The sequence below is a fragment of the Tamandua tetradactyla genome, chromosome 12 (assembly GCF_023851605.1).
Source record: "Tamandua tetradactyla isolate mTamTet1 chromosome 12, mTamTet1.pri, whole genome shotgun sequence".
Lineage (NCBI taxonomy): Eukaryota > Metazoa > Chordata > Mammalia > Pilosa > Myrmecophagidae > Tamandua > Tamandua tetradactyla.
The window spans coordinates 27,722,857-27,743,706 of NC_135338.1; positions in this window are offsets into that span (position 1 = coordinate 27,722,857).

Here is a 20,850-nt window from a genome sequence, read left to right on the forward strand (position 1 = left end):
CTTAGAGCATCTAGAAGTAAAAACCTAAAATTGTGAATTGTAACCCATACCGAACTCTGAAATCTGTTCTACAACTAGTTGTTGTGAAGTGCTTTGAAATTTATTGCTCTTTTTTTTTTTTTAATGTTTATTATTTCCTACTATTGAGGAAAGACCATTCAGCTTCCTTTACTCTTTTTTGTTGTTGTCACGTGGTCAGGCACTGGGAACCGAACCTGAGTCTCTGGCACCGCAGGTGAGAACTCTACCTGCTGAGCCATCGTGGCCCACCCATTTATTGCTTTTTTGCATATATGTTATCTTTTACAAAAATAAAAAGAAGATTGTGGTGATAAATGCACAGTTATATGAAGATATTGTAAACCATTGATTGTACACATTGGATGATTACACGGTATGTGAATATATAATATATATCAACAAAAAAAATAAAAATAAAAACTAAAAAAATAGAGACAATCAACAAAATTAAAAGTTGATTATTTGAAAAGATCAATCAAATCAACAAACTTTTAGCTAGACTGGCAAAGGAAAAAAGAGAGAGGATGTAAATAAACTAAAATCAGAAATGAAAGTTGGGATGTTACTACTGACTCCACAAAAAATAAAAGGGATTATAGGATTATCTAGGTTATATCTAGATAACCTAGATAAAATAGATGAATTCCAAGAAATACACCAACTACCTACAAAGACTCAAGAAGAAATAGAAAATCTCAACAGACCAATAACTAGTAAAGCGATCGAACCAATAATCAGAAACTTCCCGACAAAGAAAAGTTCAGGACCAGATAGATTCATTGGTTAATTTTACCAAACATGCTAAGAAGAATTAATACCAATTTTGCTCAAATTCTTCCAAAAAGAACTGAAGAGAAGGGAACATTCTCTAGCCCATTCTATGAGGCCAACATCACCCTCATACCAAAGCCAGAAAAAAAAAACAAGAAAAAAAAATTACAGGTCAATATCCCTTACAAATACAGAACAGCCTCAACAAAATCCTAGTAAACTGAATCCAATATCACATACACCATGATCAAGTGTGATTTATTCCAGGTGTTCTAGGGTGGTTCAAAATAAGACAATCAATTAATATTTTATACCATATTAACAGAATGTAGGGGAAAAAACCGCGTGGTCACCTCCATTGATCCAGAAAAGGCATTTGACAAAATCCACAACCCTCCTTGATAAAACACTTGGAAAGCTAGGAACAGAAGACACTTCGTCAACACGATAAATGGCGTAAATGAAAAACCCGCAGCTAGCAACACACTCAATGCTGAAAAGCTAAAATGATCAGGAACAACAAAGGTGTCTTTGTTTTTGTCTTTGTCAGACAAAACTGTCACCACTGTTATTCAACATCGTTGTGGAAGTTCTTGCTAGACCAATTAAAATAATAAGAACAAGAAAAATAAATAAAAGGCACCCAAATTAGAAAAGAAGATGTAAAACTTCCCCTATTTGCAGATGACATGATCCTATATATAGAAAATCCTTAAAACCCCACAACAAAGCCTAGAGAGCTAGTAAATGAATTCAGTGAAGTGGCGGGATAAAAGATCAGTATGTAAAAATTAGTAGTGTTTCTATTCAGTAGTAATGGGTAATCTGAAAAGGAAATCAAGAAAAAATTTCCATTTACAATAGCAACTAAAACAATCAAATATCTAGGATAAATCTAACTAAGGATGTAAAGGACTTGTATACAGCAAACTACAAAGCATTGCTAAAAGAAATTTTTAAAAGACCTAAACAAATGGAAGGACACTCTTTGTTCATGGATAAGAAGACTAAATATTGTCAAGATGTCAATTCTACACGAAGTGATTTATAGAATCAAAATTCCAATAATGTTCTTCACAGAAATGTAAAAAGACAATCATGAAATTTATATGGAAGGGTAAGGGGCTCTTAATAACCAAAACCACCTTGGAAAAGAAGGCCAAAGTTGGAAGACTCACATTTCTTTTTTTTTTTTTTTTTTTTTTAAAGGAAAGACAGAGAGAAGGAAGGAAGGATAGAAGGAAGGAAGGAAGGAAGAAAGGGAAACATTTTTAAACATTTTCTTGTTTTATTGTATTCTGTTTCTCCGTTTTTGTTACATGGGCTGGGGCCGGGAATCGAACCGAGGTCCTCCGGCATAGCAGGCAAGCACTTTGCCCGCTGAGCCACCGCGGCCCGCCCAGGACTCACATTTCTTGATTTTAAAATTTATTACAGAACTACAATACTGAGAACAGCATGGTACTGGCACAAGGACAGATGTATAAATCAACAGAATTGAACAGAGCTTAGAAATCAACCCTCAAATTATGGCAAATTGATATTTCCCAAGGGTACCTAGTCCACTCAATCAGGAAAGAACAGTCTCTTCAAAAAATGGATGTCCATAAGTAAAGACTGGAAGTGAACCCTTATCTTATACACAAAAATCAACTCAAAATGGATCAAAGACCTAACCTTAAGAACAAAAACCATAAATAAAACTCCTAGAAGAAAACACAGGGAAGCATCTTCAGGACCTTATGTTAGGCACTGGTTTCTTCAACTTTACATCAAAAGCATGAGATAACAAAAGAAAAAATATATATACAAATGAAAGTTCATCAAAATTAAAAGTTTTTGTGCATCTAAGCACTTCATGAAAGTAAAAAGACAATCTATAGACTGGGAGAAAATATTGGGAAACCACATATCTGACAAGCATTAATATTCAGAATATATAAAGAAATCCTACAATTCAAGAACAAAAAAGCAGGCAATCCATATAAAATTGAACAAAACTTGAATAAATATTTCACCAAAGAAGATATTCAATTGTCTAAAAAGCATGGAAAAGATACTCCATATCACTAGCCATTAGGGAAATTCAAATCAAAGCCATAATGAGATACCATTTCACACCCACTACAACGGCTACTATTTTAAAAAGTGAAAGTTACAAGTGTTGGAGAGGATGTGGGGAAATAGGAATACTCATTCATTGTTGGTGGAAATGTTAAATAAGGCAGCCTTTATGGAAGACAGTTTGGTAGCTCCTCAGAAATTTAAGAATAGAATTACCATATGACTCAGGAATCCCACTTCTAGGTATATACCCAAAAGAACTGAAAGCAGAAACTTGAACAAATATTTGTACGCTGATGTTCATAGTGGGAATATTCTTAATTGCCAAAAGATGGTAGCATCACAAGTATTCATTAACAGATGAAAGGATATACACACTGTGGTTTGTTTATACATACAATAGAATACTATACAGCTGTGAAAAGCAATGAAGTTTTGAACATATGAGAACATGGATGAACCTTGAAGATATGATATTGGATAATATAATAAAATAAGCCAGCCACAAAATGACAAATATTGCATGATATCATTGTTATGAAATAATTAGAATAAGAAAATCATAGAGTCAGAAACAGGAATGCAAGTTATCAGGGGCCAAGGTGAAGGGGAGGGAATGGAGAACTAATGCTTAATTGGTACGGGATTTCTGTTTGGAGTGATGGAAATGTTTTGGAATTAGATGGTGATGATGGCAGAACGTTGTGAATGCAATTAACACCATTGAATTATATATCTGAATGGAGTTAAAGGGAAAATTTTAGGTTGAATATATGTGACTAGAATAAAAAAACACACAACACATAAAGCTGCACAACACGAACTATGAATTCTAACAAAACCTATGGACTCTAGTTAATAGTACATTTATAATAATATTCTTTCATCAATTGTAAAAAAGATACCAAACTAATGCAAGGTGTTAATAACTGGGGGTGAGGGGAGTGGTATATGGCAACTTTATTTTCCTTATGACTTTTCTGAAAACCTATGGCTTCCATAATAAAATAATTATATGTACATGTATTATCTCATTTAATTCTTGTTATGACCATGAATCAAAAACTGCCTTTGTTATTTAGCATCAAGGACACAGTGCTGAGATATATACATATTTGACTAAGTGAACTGTTTGTTAGGTGACAAATGTTATAATACTGCTCACCGGATGTCATAATTTTAATTTAAATGTATATATACATAGGAAGAAAACCTGGAAGGTAAGATGCCAAAATATTAGCACTAATGTTTTGTGGGAGTGAACTTCTGGTGATATTTTGATTCTTCCTGCTCTCTGTATTGTCTAGATTTTTCCTATGAAGTGCATATAGAAAAATGAAAAAAATTTTAACAAAGTGAATATATTTTTATTTTATTAATTCCAGTATCGTTGCATTTGACAGCAAGAAGGGCAACTAGGCACTACCCTATGTGCTGGTTTGAAAGGAAGTATGCCCCCTAAGAAAAGCCATGTTTTAATATAAATCGCATTTCATAAAGGTAGAATAATCCCTGTTCAATACTGTATATTTGAAACTGTAATGAGATCATCTCCCTGGTTGATGTGATTTAGTTAAGAATGGTTGTTAAACTGGATTAGGGGTTGACATGTCTCCACCCATTTGAGTGGGTCTTGATTAGTTTCTGAAGTCCTATAAAAGAGGAAACATTTTGGAGAATGAGAGATTCAGAGAGAGCAGAGAATGCTGCAGCACCATGAAGCAGAGAGTCCATCAGCCAGTGACCTTTGGAGGTGAAGAAGGAAAACACCTCCCAGGGAGCTTCATGAAACAGGAAGCCAGGAGACAAAGCTAGCAGATGACACCATATTCACCATGTGCCCTTCCAGCCGAGAGAGAAGCCCTGACTGTGTTCGCCATGTGCCATCTCACTTGAGAGAGAGACCCTGAATTTCATCAGCCTTCTTGAACCAAGGTATCTTTCCCTGGATGCCTTTGATTGGACATTTCTATAGACTTGTTTTAATTGGGACATTTTCTCGGCCTTAGAATTGTAAACTTGCAACTTACTAAATTCCCCTTGTTAAAAGCCATTCCGTTTTTGGTATATTGCATTCCGGCAGCTAGCAAACTAGAACACCCTAAGAGAAAGAAAGTTCCCGAGCTGGAGGAACCTGTCTGGCTAAGACAGGCTCTCGGGGAGGGCACTGAAAACCACTCTTTGTTTCCTCAGGTGTAAAAGAGGGTGGAGGTAGGAGGATACAGTTATGGGGTTGTATAAAGGAAACAAAATGCCCAACAGAACTTGTGTGGGGGTGGGGGTGGAGGGTTCTGACATTGTGGAGACAGGGTAAATAATTTTGAAAATGGCACATTTGGCAAACAGCCCTAGTCTAGTAGAGCTGGGCTGAAAGGATTGCTTGGCTCTTAATAAAACAAGGTCCCCTTCCCTAAGGAGGCTTTAGGCAACGTGTACTCGAAAATAAGAACAAAATCCAGAAGTGAAGCCCCAACACAGTTTAAAAAGAAGCCTTAGGTAAGGAAAGCAAGATCACTGATAAGAGAGAAGATTTTGTTAACTGGGCAGTATTGCTGGGAGTCCTATGACAGGATTCTCTATGATGTGGTGTTTTGTTTTGTTTTTTTTTTGCATGGGAAGGCACAGGGAATCCAACCCAGGTCTTGGGCATGGCAGGTGAGAACTCTACCTGCTGAGCCACCATGGCCCGCCCTATGATGCATTTTTGATTAAGTAATCCAGTTTGGGGTAAGGTTTACATAAAAATTGTTCAACTTTTAACTGGCTGCAGTACGTATATTATCTCATTTAATCCTGTTATGACAATGTATCAAAAACTGCCTTTGTAATTTAGCATCAAGGACATAGTGCTGAGAAAACTTGTTCTCTAAAATCACAGACTTTGGGAAATTTGCTTTTTGAAATCTTTTTCATGACAAATGGAATATCCCATTCTTGCCTAAAGGTTCTGAGTCATGGCGTCTCTATAACAAAAAGCAACTTCGATTTCCAATCTAGGCGCAGAGCTTCCGATAAGGAATTTTGGGATGCAGCATTCCACATTTAGCTTAATTACATAGTTAAAGGAAACAAGGCCCTGAGCTCACTTCTTAGCTCTGCTGGTGACCCACCTTAGAGTTTCTAACTGAACCTAAAACAGTGTTTCTGAGGGGCTCTGGCCAAGAACACACAAGTCCTCTCCTTTGGAGTCATTTATTGCTTTCTTACCAATGACACCTTCATTTATCCTGCCCCCTGTACAAAAATTCCTGAGAAACTCAACTGCTAAACTCTCTTGGGTTCATGACAGCACTCAATCCAGAGCTGATCCCACTTGCCCTAGTTCCAACCCCAAATCATTCTGCTTGAGCCCCAAACCCTATAAAAAGATGATTCCATTCTGCTGAGGTGCCCCAGTGTTGGCCATGGTATGTGAACCTCTTTGCCATCAAGTTAATAACCCTAACGTTTGTGACTATAGGTATGTTCCTGATGAACTTGACCTCATAGGTTTTATCCCTACAATGTGAAGTAGAACATTATTCATCCCATATTATATAGTTGGAGCCCTTGGGGTCAAGTAACATGTTTAAATCACATAGCTATTAAATGGTGGAACCTGATTCTGGAAACAAGCTACTTAAAAAATGCAGCCATAGGGCAAAGACACAAATGGACATTTGCACACCAATGTTTATAGCAGCGTTATTTACAATTGCAAAGAGATGGAAACAGCCAAAATCTCCATCAACAGAAGAATGGCTAAACAAACTGTGGTATATACATAGGATGGAATATTATGCAGCTTTAAGACAAGATAAACTTATGAAACATGTAATAACATGGATGGACCTAGAGAATATTATGCTGAGTGAGTCCAGCCAAAAACTAAAGGACAAATACTGTATGGTCCCACTGATGTGAATGGACATTCGAGAATAAACTTGAAATATGTCATTGGTAACAGAGTCCAGCAGGAGTTAGAAACAGGGTAAGACAATGGGTAATTGAAGCTGAAGGGATACAGACTGTGCAACAGGACTAGATACAAAAACTCAAAAATGGACAGCACAATAATACCTAATTGTAAAGTAATCATGTTAAAACACTGAATGAAGCTGCATCTGAGCTATAGGGTTTTTTTTTTTTTTTACTATTATTACTACTTTTATTTCTTTTCTCTATATTAACATTTTATATCTTTTTCTGTTGTGTTGCTAGTTCCTCTAAACCGATGCAAATGTGCTAAGAAACGATGATCATGCATCTATGTGATGATGTTAAGAATTACTGAGTGCCTATTTGAATGGTATGATTTCTAAATGTTGTGTTAATTTCTTTTTTTTTCTTTCCGTTAATAAAAAAATAAAAAAAATTATTAAAAAAAGATGCAGCCACTTTTACTGAGCACTTTTACATACAAGGCATATGCTCAAAGGTTTTATGTTTGGGACATGTATTAGGGTCTAGAGTTGAGGTCGACACCCCAAGAGAGGCTTTGCATTCAACTGCTATCCTCTCCTGAGTAAGGAAGAATTTAGATAGCAGAGAGATTCCCATAGAGGCAGTGGGGAGATAACTGGCTGCTTGCAACTTGGATGCAGAAGTGAACTAGTTAGAATATTGGTCAAAAAAAGTAAGTGTGCGTGAGAATTCCCTGGGGTAGTTGTTAAAATGCAGATTTCCAGGACCCCCGCCCTGCCCCCAGCGGTTAAAGCAACTTTTCAGACACTTTGATTATAAACACATGTCAAAATTTTGTTTCAAACTTGCTACAAGGGAAGAGGCTCTCTAAAAAAATAAGAAGAATTCAAAGATTTCTCTTTTGGCAGAGACATTTTAAAGAGTAAGCTTGCATTTTAATTTATATTGCAGCTATTGAGCACTTGCAATGTGGCTGGTCTAAACTGAAATGTTCTGCAAGTTTACACTTGCATCTTACAATGCAAACGGGATTTTGAAGACTTAGTAGTTTAAAACTGTAAAATATCTCATTAATAATTTTTATAATGACTGCATTTTGTAATAATACTTTAGGTGCATTGAACTAAATAAATTATAACGTTAAAATTAATTTCACTTGTTTCTTTTTACATTTTTAATAAATGTGGCCACTAGAAAATTTTAAATTATTTCTGTGACTTGAATTTGTGGCTTTCATTATTTTTCTCTCGGACAGTATTGGTGCAGATAATTATTGTTCGACTGGAGACAAAATTTTTTTAAAAGGATGAAGGAGAATGTCTAAAAAAGGAACATGAGAAACCTCCTAGGGACAGGTTTCCTAGGTCCTCAGGCGCCTTCCAAGATCACAGTTAATTGGGTTCATAAGCCCATTAAGGCCTATTAGGTAATTTGCTCAAATCAGGAATGTAAAGCTTTTCTGGGAAGGAACAGTTATCTACCTCTGGCCACAGAATTCCACCCTAGTTTGGGTTTAGGACAGTTTTCCAGTCCCCAGAGTCTCTGATCTCATGGGTCTTAGGAGGGCCCAGGAACCCACATTGTCAACCAGCCCCGTCAATGAGTCTGACTCCAGTGGTTCTCTGGGTTTGAACACTGTTGACTTAGAAGGTGCTTGTATAGGCTTGGTGACCCCTCTAGAGGGAAGGCAAGAGGTGTGGAGAGAGGACAATGAAATGGGCCTTCAAGGAACGCCATCTGCTTCACAAATTGTAGACCTGGTTGGGGGGAGAGGGGTAGACACAGGATTTAGTGTGAGTCCAGGACTTGGGTCTTTCCTGGGGTAGGGATAACACCTGCAGTGCTCAGCCTTTTAAACCAAGCTCTCTCTGTTGGCTTGTTGAGCGTGGCTCAGGCCTGTGGTCTTCCAGGCTTACTGTTCACTCACTCTTAAAAGACCTCTGAAAGTTAACCTTTCCCCACATTTTTTTTTTATTAATTAACGGAAAAAAAGAAAAAAAAGAGAAATTAACCCAACATTTAGAAATCATACCATTCTACATATGCAATCAGTAATTCTTAACATCATCACATAGATGCATGATCATCGTTTCTTAGTACATTTGCATCAGTTTAGAAGAACTAGCAACACCACCTTTCCCCACATTTTTAAACATAATTTTAAATAGTTGCAAAGGATATTAATTTCTAGTGTATTTTAAGTGTTGACTTTTCAAAACAAAATTATGACACTCCTCTTTTAAATAAAACCATTGGAATCTACATACCTTTGCATTTGCTACCCATCATGATCCTTTTTTTTTTCCACATGGGCAGGCATCGGGAATCAAACTTGGGTCTCCAGCATGGCAGGTGAGAGCTCTGCCGCTGCGCCACTGTGGCCTGCCCCATGATCCATTTTAATAGAATGAAACCAGCTCTTCTAATGGGACAGAAATTAGTTTATTCCTTTGCTTCTCCATCTCAAATTTCTATTAGAGTCTTTCTGTTTAGTTTGATAAAGCTGACAAAATGCAATATACCAGAAATGGGTTGTATTTTACAATGGGGACTTATTACTAATAAGTTCACAGCTCTGAGGCTGTGAAAAGTGTCCAAATCAAGGCATCAACAGGACAATACCTTCTCCACAAAGACCAGCTATCCGTGATCCTCACCTTCTCTGTCACATGGCCAGGTACCTGGTGACATCTGCTGGTCTCTCCCTTTTTTCCCAGGTTTCCAGCTTCTGGCTTCATTGCTTTCCTCGCTGAGCTTCTGTGTGTGTCCTTATCTCAGCTTCTCTGGCTTTACTCTCTGAACTTCTCTGGAGCTTTTTTTCTAAGTCTTTTCTCTGTCTTTTATCCTCATGCAAAGGACTCCAGTAAGAGGATTAAGACCCACCCTGAGTAAATTGGCTCTTAAAATCTTACTCACCAAAAGGTCCTACTTACAATGGATCCACACCCACAGGAATGGTTTAGCTTTTAAGAACATGATCCTTTCTGGGTCCATACGGCCTCAAACCATCACACCTTCACAGAATTTACCTCAATGTATTTTTATACTTGAGAGTGCTTTTAAGCATCCTTTCATACTTCTATGTATCAAAATTATGTATATGAATATAAACTAAAAATTTAAGTCATCTATGATCAAATAATATAAACATTATGAATTTTGGTAGTTATTCACTTCAAAAGTAATTTTATTCAAGATATATCACTTAATGAGTGGATAGAGCAATTTTTTCCCATATAAACGTGAATAAATAATATTCAGTGCAAAAAACAGACGTTACATATGTAAGTGCCGAGAAACATTGTTTATGTAAGCAAGTAGGTGTGAATGGATGGAGTTTTATTAAAGCAGTGTCATTCAATATAAAAAATTCCTTGAGTTATATGTCAAAGATATTTTTATGAATCATCAAAAATTATACTTAATGATCTGTCAGCTGTCAACTTGGTTATGGCCTACCTCAATTTAGTTAAAAGCAAAGAATAAAAAGCAAAGAAGCCATTTGATTTACCAAAGTATTTGTCATCCCATCAATCGACTCACTGGCTTTCTTCATACCTACTCGAAATGTTTTTTTCATCTTTCCAATTGAATTGTTATTCTTTATTTGATTGGATGAGGTATATGCCTTCAGATGTTTCCCTTTTTGCCTTAAGTGACAAGAAGCTCGAGCTGAATGTACTGCTTAGTTGTTGCAAAGCTTTCAGGCTAGAATTGTGGGTACAATTTTATCTTCCTACCTTTTAAGTATGCCTAACTTACTTTTTATTTTATTTGGAGAGTCTTCTATGGAAGTCTTTTAATTTGATCATAGGCCTATGTTATTCTGAAAGTCAGCAAAGTTCAAGCCCTTAAGTGTCATTGAACAGAGACCACTGTGCACTGTTCTCTCCATCTACACAGTATGAGAGATGAAAACAGACTTAAGAACTCCTCCAGTAGGAAACTAGGACTGTAGGATGTGGCATAATGTTCAGAGATGGATGGGGTAGAGGATTACGGAAAAGTTTTGTAAATCCTCCTGGAGCTAGGAGTTGATAGACTGAGTAGCTCAAGTCTAAGTCTTGACTCAGCAAAGTGGATTGAGCAGAAAATACTGGTGACCTGTGTAGGGTTTCCGCAGGCATCCCAGAAGTGGGCAACCTGCCCACCCTGTCTCCCCAGGGGTCCCTGTCCTCACTGATGCTGACTCAATTTCCCTGAGTGCCAGGAAGAGGGTTTTGGTCTCAGAGCCTACTCCGGTTTGCTGTCTCATCTTCTGGAATGAGTCATACGTAGATGGTTCAGCGTAGATGACAAAATTGGCTTTGTGCCTCGAGTCCCTTGGTGATGGTAAGCCCACTGACCAGTTTGCAGGGACCAAGCAGGTCAGGGGTTCAGTGGGCCTCCAAGTGGCCTTCCCCCCAGTGCCAGGAGCAGTGTACCTGCTCAGCCTTCCACAAGAGAGAAATGGACCGGCCAGATGGACCCCCTACATGTTGCTAACGTCCTCTCTCCCACCCTGTTGCTGATGCTTTCTTCCTCTGAACCTTCCAAGCATCCCTACAACTCTGCTCCAGGCTCCAGCACTCTGCTTACTCCGAGGTGGCCCTGTGGACCATGTTGATGGCTGGCAAAGATGGTGCTGTCCATGTTGACTGCTGTGTAGTTTCAATGTCTGAGTCTTGGCTTATAGGCTGACACAGTCCTTGGAGATGAAGTTGCCATTGGTGACTGGGACAAAGCCAGATGTGGAGTCTGGGTGGGAAGCCAATAGGTTCTTGTACCTCCAGTGTTTGATCATTTGATCATCACTTCGGTTGTTGGGAGCTCTGCGTTGGGGCCGCCTCTTCAGGAGGGCCTGGAGTAGGCGTCCTCGATGGACCGGCTGTGCAGGTGAGGTGGCCTGGTGCTGGAAGCCATATCCGTCCTGGAGCAGCCCCACACCCTTGTGCCCTGGCATGCCCGTGGGCCCTGCGCCCCCTCTGCAGGCCGCCAACTGGGCGCTGGTGGCCTCCCAAAGGGCCCGGCCCACCACGTGAGTCGTGGGAAAGGTACTGGTAGTCTGAGGGCCCGCAAACTAGGAGTCCTCAATATTTCTAATGGTCCCTTTGTTTGGCACCTTCCCCAATTCTGCAAAAGAAAGGTCAACCTCTTATCCATTCTGATTTTTTGTTAAGAGGGAAAATGGTCAATAATAAAGATGGGAGGGCTTGGGTAAGAGTTCATATGGAAGTGGAGGTTCTAGAATGTCAGGTGGCTCCTTTACAGTGGAATCTTATGCCCAGGTATCCCTTGGAAAGTACTGGTGTGTCTCCCAGGGGTCATATACCCCAGGAGTTCACACACAGGCAGTGCACAGCCAAGTGTGCAGCTTAGAGCTTCTTATAAAGATAGCCTGACTCACTGGGGAAGGGGTGGAAACTGCCCACCTGGTCACGGCACCTACTGTGGCCCAAGACACCAGGGCTGCCTTGCAGTCCTGTTGGTTTTCCCCCTTATGGGAAAGTGGCTTCTGGTCCTCGGCCTCCCATTGCATAACAATTCTTTTCTTAAATTCCTCTGAGTATGTCCTTGAGTTTTTCTTCACTATATGTCCAGTATTTATTTATTGTAGCAGTACAAGTTTGAGCTCTCTGAGATGAGCAGCTTAGATTCAAATGCTTACTTGCTGTGTCACCTTGGGAAAGTTAAGCCTCTGTCTTCTACATAAGCTAGTCTTGGTTTTGTTCTGTTTTAAGGATTAAGCAATTTAATGCACACGAAGGGCTGAGCACAGTGTCAAGAACAAAGTAAACACCCCATAAATTAAGCTTTTATTGTTATTTTTGAGATTTGCCCTAAATTTGGACTATTTTATATATCTTCCTCAGAATAGAACATTCTCATAAAATGCTTTGAAGACTCAAAATATAAATCACCATACAATTCTCAAGCTCCATTGATTTTCTCTTCCACAATAGAGTTTGCAATAGTTGTCTTAAGGTTGTTGAGAAGGTCAGATGAGATGAAATTTATGAAACTCCTCACCCCACGCGTGGTACATGGTAAGCCTCCATTCTTCTTGAATATTATACAGTACAGGAGATTCTTGAATTAGATAATTGTTAGGTACTTCCCTGTGCTAGACACAGTGAGGAGAGTAGGCATGACTCATGCAGATAAGATGCTTCTGCATGTCTTTGCCAAAGCAGGGCCTTGTGTCCAAAGACGGATGAGCTGGTTTGGTCTGCTCTGGTGGAGAAGGTTCATGGGTGGCTGGTAAATTGGATCTAGGGCAATTCCAGCCATTTTGAAGTTGAGCTAGTTATTTATTCATTAGTTAATACATGTTCACTGAGCACTGTATGATAGACTATGTTTATGGTATCAGCCTAGTTTATGATAACGCCCTTATCTCATTCTGCGGTGGGCTCCTTGGCAGCCACATTTGTCTTATGTAAGTCATCTCCTCTGCTTCATCACCACACCCAAACTGGGCTAATCAGATGCTCTCTCCAGGGAACTTGGAAGTGGGACCAATTGGGACCACTCACAATCTGGATTCTACTCTTGGAGGAAGGAGATAGAAAAACTGGGTACCATGGTGTGACTATCTTCTGTCATATGGATCAAGAGGCAGGGAAAGCCAGGCTGCAGAAAGAGCAAATGAAACCAAGAAACAGAAGAGACAGAGGCTGAGTATTCCTGTGATCTTGACAGTCCCCACTTGCTGTTTCCTGGCTCTTCTGCACCTGAAAAATATTTTTGCCCTTAGATTTCATGAGACACTTCTGGGTCCTTAGGATAAACTCATCTTTTATTACTCAAACTGGATCATGCTGCGTGTTAAGCTAGCATGGTAGGTTGAATGATGGACCTCGATTTAGGCATGTTTTTAATTTTAAACCGCATCCCTGTGGTTTGAATGGGTTCACACCCATTGTAAATAGGACCTTTTGAGGATGTTATTTTTAGATAAGGTGTGATGCAACTGAACCAAGGTGGGTCTTAGTCAGGATTACTGGAGGCCTTATGAAGAGAAAGCCACAGAGAGGAACCAGAAGCAGGTCACTGGGAACCTAGAAGAGAAAGGAAAGGATATCGCCTTGTGGAAGAGGGAAGAGATTCAAGCCAAACTCCAAGGATTGCAATAAGACAGCACCAGAACCCTGCTGGTGGGGAGGAAACAAGCTTCCAAATTGTGAGACAATAAATTCCTGTTGTTTAAGCCAACCTATTGTGTGGTATCTGTTACAGGAGCTCAGGCATAGTCAGGCAGCTAGCTTAGGCAAAAAGAGGGAATTAATGGAAGATATTGGATGAATCACATAACATCCAGGAGGGCTGAACAACCCAGTTTCAGGAAGTGCCAGCACCAAGGCAGCTAGAGATACTTCAGCCACAAATGGCAAAGCTGATTTCCTTCTGGCATGCTGCCATTAAGGTACCTTAGCTTTGGGGCTCTCAGTTCAAAACCCCAAATTCCCAGGATACAGAGGGAGAATCTCACTGATCCATAATAAACCAATTAGTAATGATTAGAGGGTACTTCAAGAAGCAGAATCATAGCTGTTGGGAGAGTTTCTATCATGAGAACAGGACATGCTGCTCTCCAAGAATAAGGGAGTGAGGACTGATCAACCAGTGAGATGTTCCTGGTACAAGCTAGTTTCTGTTACTGCCTGCAATTTACTATTTGCAGGGAACTGTGCCTCTTGCTGAGAGGGACACAAAGATTTATGATACAGGGACTCTCACATTGTTATGGATTGAATTGCCTTCCCCCAAAAGACATGTTCCGGTCCTAACCCCTGGTCCTGTGAATATAAACTTACTTGTAAATGGCATCTTTGAAGATGTAATTCATTAAGATGAGGCCAAACAGGATCTAGGTGGGCCCTAATCCAATATGACTGGTGTCCTTTAAGGGGAGGAAACTTGGATACAGTAGACAGGGTTAAAGACGGAGTAAAAACCAGCCATGTGACAGAGGCCGAAATTGAGTTATGCAGTCATAAGCCAAGGAATGTCACAAAGGGCTGGCCACCAGCAGAAGCCAGGATAAAGGCATGGAATAGATTCTCCCTTTTATGAAGAAGTATGACGCTGCTGACATCCTAATTTTAGACTTCTAGCCTCCAAAATTGTAAGGCAATAAGTTCCTATTGTTTAAGCCAACTAGTCTATGGCACTTTGAAACAGTAGCCTTGGCAAACAAGGACAGACATCAAAGAGTTTAAAATCTGCCCAGAAGTAATTATACTTCAAAGTAGCTTGTGACAACTGTTAGAGGATGTGTACAAACAGGTGTAATGCTACAGGAGTGTAGAGAAAGGTGAGACACTTTTGAACAGTGGTGATCAGGGCCCAGATGTTAGGCCATGTTAAGGTTGCCAAATGACTTACTGAACAAAAACTGAAAATACATTTAATATGCCTTATAACAAAAAACTGAAACAAGCGTATGTTAACAGTCAAAGGTAAAATGCAATAAAGTAGGCATGTGTTTTTGAAGGAATACTCCATAGCACATAAACCACATTGACATATACAAAAAGGAGGCAAACCGTGATTGTGCCAGGGTTCTGACTGAATTCTAAGGCAAGTTAACTGTATTTCTGTCATGCTTGCTACTAGCCTGGATTGTAAGCCTCTGATCAGCTTGTATCTCCTAATCTCTCTTCCTCCTTACTGCTCATCCTTCTGGGTTCATTATCCTTTCTCCACTGGTCTTTGAAGGCTCCTTCTAAAGCAAGCATTCTTTTTTAAAAATATGTATATATATATACTTATATATATTTTTTATTGAGATATCTTCATGCACCATGAAGTCCACCCAAACTATACAATCAATGGCTCACAATGTCATCACATAGTTGTGTTCTTCACCGTGATCATTTTTAGAACATTTGCATAACTCCAGAAAAAGAAATAAAGAGAAAAAAGAGAAAAACATGCATCCATATACCAAAAACAGAATGGCTTTTAAAAAGCGGAATTTAATAAGTTGCTAGTTTACAGTTCTAAGGCCGAGAAAATGTACCAATTAAAACAAGTCTATAGAAATGTCCAATCAAAGGCATCCACCCAGGGAAAGATACCTCGGTTCAAGAAGGCCAATGAAGTTTAGGGTTTCTCTCTCAAGTGAGAAGGCACGTGGCGAACACAGTCAGGGCTTCTCTATCAGCTGGAAGGGCACATGACGAACACGGCATCATCTGCTAGCTTTCTCGCCTGGCTTTCAGTTTCATGAAGCTCCCTGGGAGGCGTTTTCCTTCTTCGTCTCCAAAGTGCTGGCTGATGCACTCTGCTTTATGGTGCTACAGCATTCTCTGCTCTCTCTGAATCTTATTCTCCAAAATGTTTCCTCTTTTATAGGACTCCAGTAAACCAATTAAGACCCACCCAAATGGGTGGAGACATGTCGTCACCTAATCCAGTTTAACAACCACTCTTGATTTAATCACATCTCCAGGGGGATGATCTGATTACAATTTCAAACATACAATATTGAATAGGGATTATTCTGCCTTCATAAAATGGGATTTAGATTAAAACATGGCTTTTCTAGGGGACACATCCTTTCAAACCAGCACACATCCCTCAACTCTCCCTCTCATTGACCACTAGTATTGCAATCTACCCCCTTTTTTTTTTTACCTCTTACATCCCACTATTATTTATTGCCCTTATTTTTTTACTCACCTGTCCATACCCTGGTTAGAGGGAGAGACAGCCACAAGGTTTTCATAATCACATGGCCACACTGTAGAAGTTATATAGCTATACAATCATCTTCAAGAATCAAGGCTTCTGGAATACAGTTCAACAGTTTCAGGTACTTGCCTCTAGCCACTCCAATGCACCGAAAACTAAAAAGGGATATCTACATAATGCATAAGAATAACCTCCAGGATAACCTCTTGACTCTGTTTGTAATCTCTCAGCCACTGAAACTTTATTTTGTTTCATTTCACTTTTCCCCTTTTTAGTCAGGAAGGCGTTCTCATTCCTATGATGCCGGCTCCCAACTTATCCCTGGGAGTCATGTCCCATGTAGTGGGAGAGGGCAGTGAGTTCACCTGCCAAATTGGCTTAGAGAGAAAAGCCACATCTGAGCAACAAAAGATGTTCTCTGGGGGGTGACCCTTAGGCATAATTATAAGTAGACTTAGCTTCTGCTTTGCAGGAATAAGTTTCAGAGGGGCAAGCCCCAAGATTGAGGGTTCAGCCTATTAAGTTGCTTGTCCCCACTTCTCACAATTATATTAGGAATTCCCCAGATGGGTAAGTTTAATATTTGTTCCTTTCTTAAGGGGACTTTGCAAATACATTTTTATTCTCTGCCCAAATTACTCTGGTATGTATCAGGCATTACACAAACCTGTACAAGATCTCACTCCCTATTCAAGATTCCATGTAATTATGTTGTTGAATAAACTGACCATACAAGTTCAATTAGATAATATGCTACCAAAAATATAAACTTTCAAGCAAGCATTCTTAGTCTGGTCATAAAATACTCCCTCCACATCTTTTCCTCAACAGAAACTTGGGTGACTTCACTATTTTCATGGTCTGAATTGTCACATACGTAGAGATTCCTCCCAAATTGACTTTAAACCAGAGGGGTTTTTTGGTTTGTTTTTGTTTTTTGCATCGGCAGGCACCAGGAATTGAATCTGGGTCTCCAGCATGGCAGGTGAGAACTCTGCCTGCTGAGCCACCATGGCCTGCCCTTTTTATTAAACCAGAGTTTGTTTATTTGTTTGTTTTATTTTGTGTCACATTGACTTTAAAAACTGCTTTGGCCCATATCTATCTCTTATGTTTCAGACCTGTGTGGCCTAATGGCGTCTCCCAGGATGTCTCTGTTACATCCAACTCAAGGAACCTGAGTGGTTTCAAGAGTGTTACCTCTTCATTCTGTTTCTCTACTGAACATATAGTATACACCCATACTACAGCCTGGAAGCAAAATTTGATTCTTCTCTCTACCTTACCCACTATGTCAAATCAATCACCAAGTTGTGGGTCCCAGAGGGAGCTGAGTAACCTCTAACTGCATTCTGGGGTGGAGATATATCAGTACAAATCATTCAGGTGCCAACCTAAAAGACTGAACCAGGAAAATGCCTCTGGCTTGCCCTCCTAGAACCTGGCTGAGACGCAGAAGAAGTTTGTGGACTGGTAGAGCAGTGAAAGAAGCAATTAAATGGAAGTAGCTTGGGGCAAAAGATTACCTGCTTTAATTTGTACAATAGAGCACCCAGAAGGGGGAGAAAAATCTATTTCATTGGGAATAGAGGGGGTATTAGAATTCCTGGAAACAGGGAAATTCTTAAGGCCAGCAATAGGCACAAGCCTAGAACAAGACTTAGGCACAGAAAAGATGGAGAGAAGACTGCATTTCACATTCACCTTCGGCTTATCTTCTTGATAGGAGTGCTAAAGTCTGAAGGAGAATGTCAGCCAATGCAGAGCCAATTTGCAAAGACTGTGAAGGGTGTATTTTGCACTGGTTTGTTTGTTTTAGTTCGCTTCTGGCACTCAAGGGAATCTCTGTTATATCACTAGCTAATACAAACTTAAGGAACAGACAACTCAGGAACTAAATCCTAAAGTTCACATTTTAAAATATCAAAGTATACAGTGTGCAACAAAAGATTACAAGACAAAAAGAAGAGATTATAATAATCTCAATAAATAGATAGGAATTTTTAAAAGGAACCAAAGAGAACTACTGCAGGGGAAGACTTCAAAAACTGAAATGAAAAATTCGCTAGTAGGGTTTCAACAGTAGATTGGGAGTGGATAGAAGAAAGAATGAGTCAACTTGAAGACAAGACAATTGAAATGATTTAGGTTGAGAAACAGAGAGAAAAAGGAATTTTTAAAAGTGAACAGAGCCTAAGACACCTGTGAGGCACCATCAAGGATACCAAAAGTGCATTAAGAGAGTCCCAGAAGGAGAAGAAGGAAAGAAAGGGGCAGAAGGAATATCTGAAGAAATAATGGCAGCAAACTTCCCAAATGTAGTGAAAGACATGAAAATGCACATTCAAGAAACCCAACAAATTCCAAACAGGATAAATTCAAAGAAAACCACGCTCGGATATGTAGTAGTCAAATTGGCAAATGCCAAGGAAAAGGAGAAAGTTCTGAAAGCCTAAGAGAAAAGCATGTGTTATGTGCAACCTATTTCAATAAGACCAAGTGCCAATTTCTCATCAGAAACCATGGAGGCAAGAAGGCAGTGGGATGAAATACTTAAAGTGCTATTAAAAAAAGAAATTTTCCAACCAAGAACTTTTTAATTTGGCAAGACTGTCTTTCAAAAATAAGGGAGAGATTAAGGCATTACCAGATAAACAAAAGCTGAAGGAGTTCATCACTGCTAGGCTTGCCCTAAAAACAATGCTAAAAGGGGTTCTTCAGACTGAAAGAAAAGGACACTAGGAAATGTATCAAAGTAGAATAAAGAAATAAGCATTTCTGGTAAAGGGAACCATATCAACAAATACTAGTATTACTGTAGTGCATTTTTGGTATGTCATTCCACTTTTACGTCTTACAGGTTCTAAAGTACAAATGCTTAAAAATGATGTGAAATAAAGTTTTGAAAAAAATCTATGGCTTTGAACTAACAATGTGTTCTAGTTTGATAGCTGCCAGAATGCAATATACCAGAAATGGAATGGCTTTTTAAAAGGGTAATTTAATGAGTTGCTAGTTTACAGTTCTAAGGCTGAGAAAATGTCCCAATTAAAACAAGTCTACCCCGCTGGGTGGGCCATGGTGGCTCAGCAGGCAAGAATGCTTGCCTGCCATGCCAGAGGACCTGGGTTCGATTCCTGGTGCCTGCCCATGTAAAAAGAAAAAAAAATATATATATATATATATATATATATACTAAAAATTTAGATGGAAGCAGTAAAGAACTTAAACAAACAAACAAACAAAAACAAGTCTATAGAAATGTCCAATCAACTCTTCCAGAATCTTCCCCTTATCCATTTAAAAAGCCATTCTAACATGTTTGGTATCTGCAAACTGCAGCAGCAGCACCCCACTCTCCGGTACCAAAATCTGTTCTAGTTTGCTAGCTGCTGGAATGCAATATACCAGAAATGGAGTGGCTTTTAAAAAGGGGAATTTAATGAGTTGCTAGTTTACCGTTCTGAGGCTGAGAAAATGTCCCAATTAAAACAAGCTTATAGAAATGTCCAGTCTAAGGCATCCAGGGAAAAATACCTTGGTTCAAGAAGGCAGATGAAGTTCAGGGTTTCTCTCTCAAGTGAGAAGGCACATGGTAAACACAGTCAGGGCTTCTCTCTCAGCTGGAAGGGCACATGGCGAATACAGTGTCATCTTCTAGCTTTCTCTCCTGGCTTCTGGTTTCATGAAGCTCCCTGGGAGGCGTCTTCCTTCTTCATCTCCAAAGATCACTGGCTGGTGGACTCTCTGCTTCGTAGTATTGCTCTCTCTGAATCTCTCATTCTCCAAAATATTTCCTCTTTTATAGAACTTCAGAAAGTAATCAAGACCCACTCAAATGGGTGGAGACATGTCATCCCCTAATCCAGTTTAACAACTATTCTTGATTAAATCACATCAACCAAGGAGATGATCTCATTACAGTTTCAAATATACAGTATTGAGTAGGGATTATTCTACCTTTATGAAATGGGATTTATATTAAAACATGGCTTTTCTTAGGGGGCAAACTTCCTTTCAAACCAGCACACAATGTATAAAGAAATAATTTATAACAAGTACAACAAAAAGATGGGATGACAGAAGAGTATAGGAATAATGTATGTTTATGCTATTGAAGTTAAGTTGGTATCAAATAAAATGTGATTATTAAAGATGTAGGATGTTAAATTTTAGCTCCATAGTAACAACTAAGAAAACATATGAAAAATATACACAGAAATAAATGAGAAGGGACTCAAAATGGTACAAAGAAAAAATAACATATATATGAAAGAAGGCATTAACAGAAGAATTCAGAGATAAAATGATATAAAACTTATAAAGACCATGAAGTCAAATGGCTGAAGAAAGTCTTGCATTATCAGTAGTTACTTTAAATGTAAATTGATTAAACTGTCTAGTAAAAAGGCA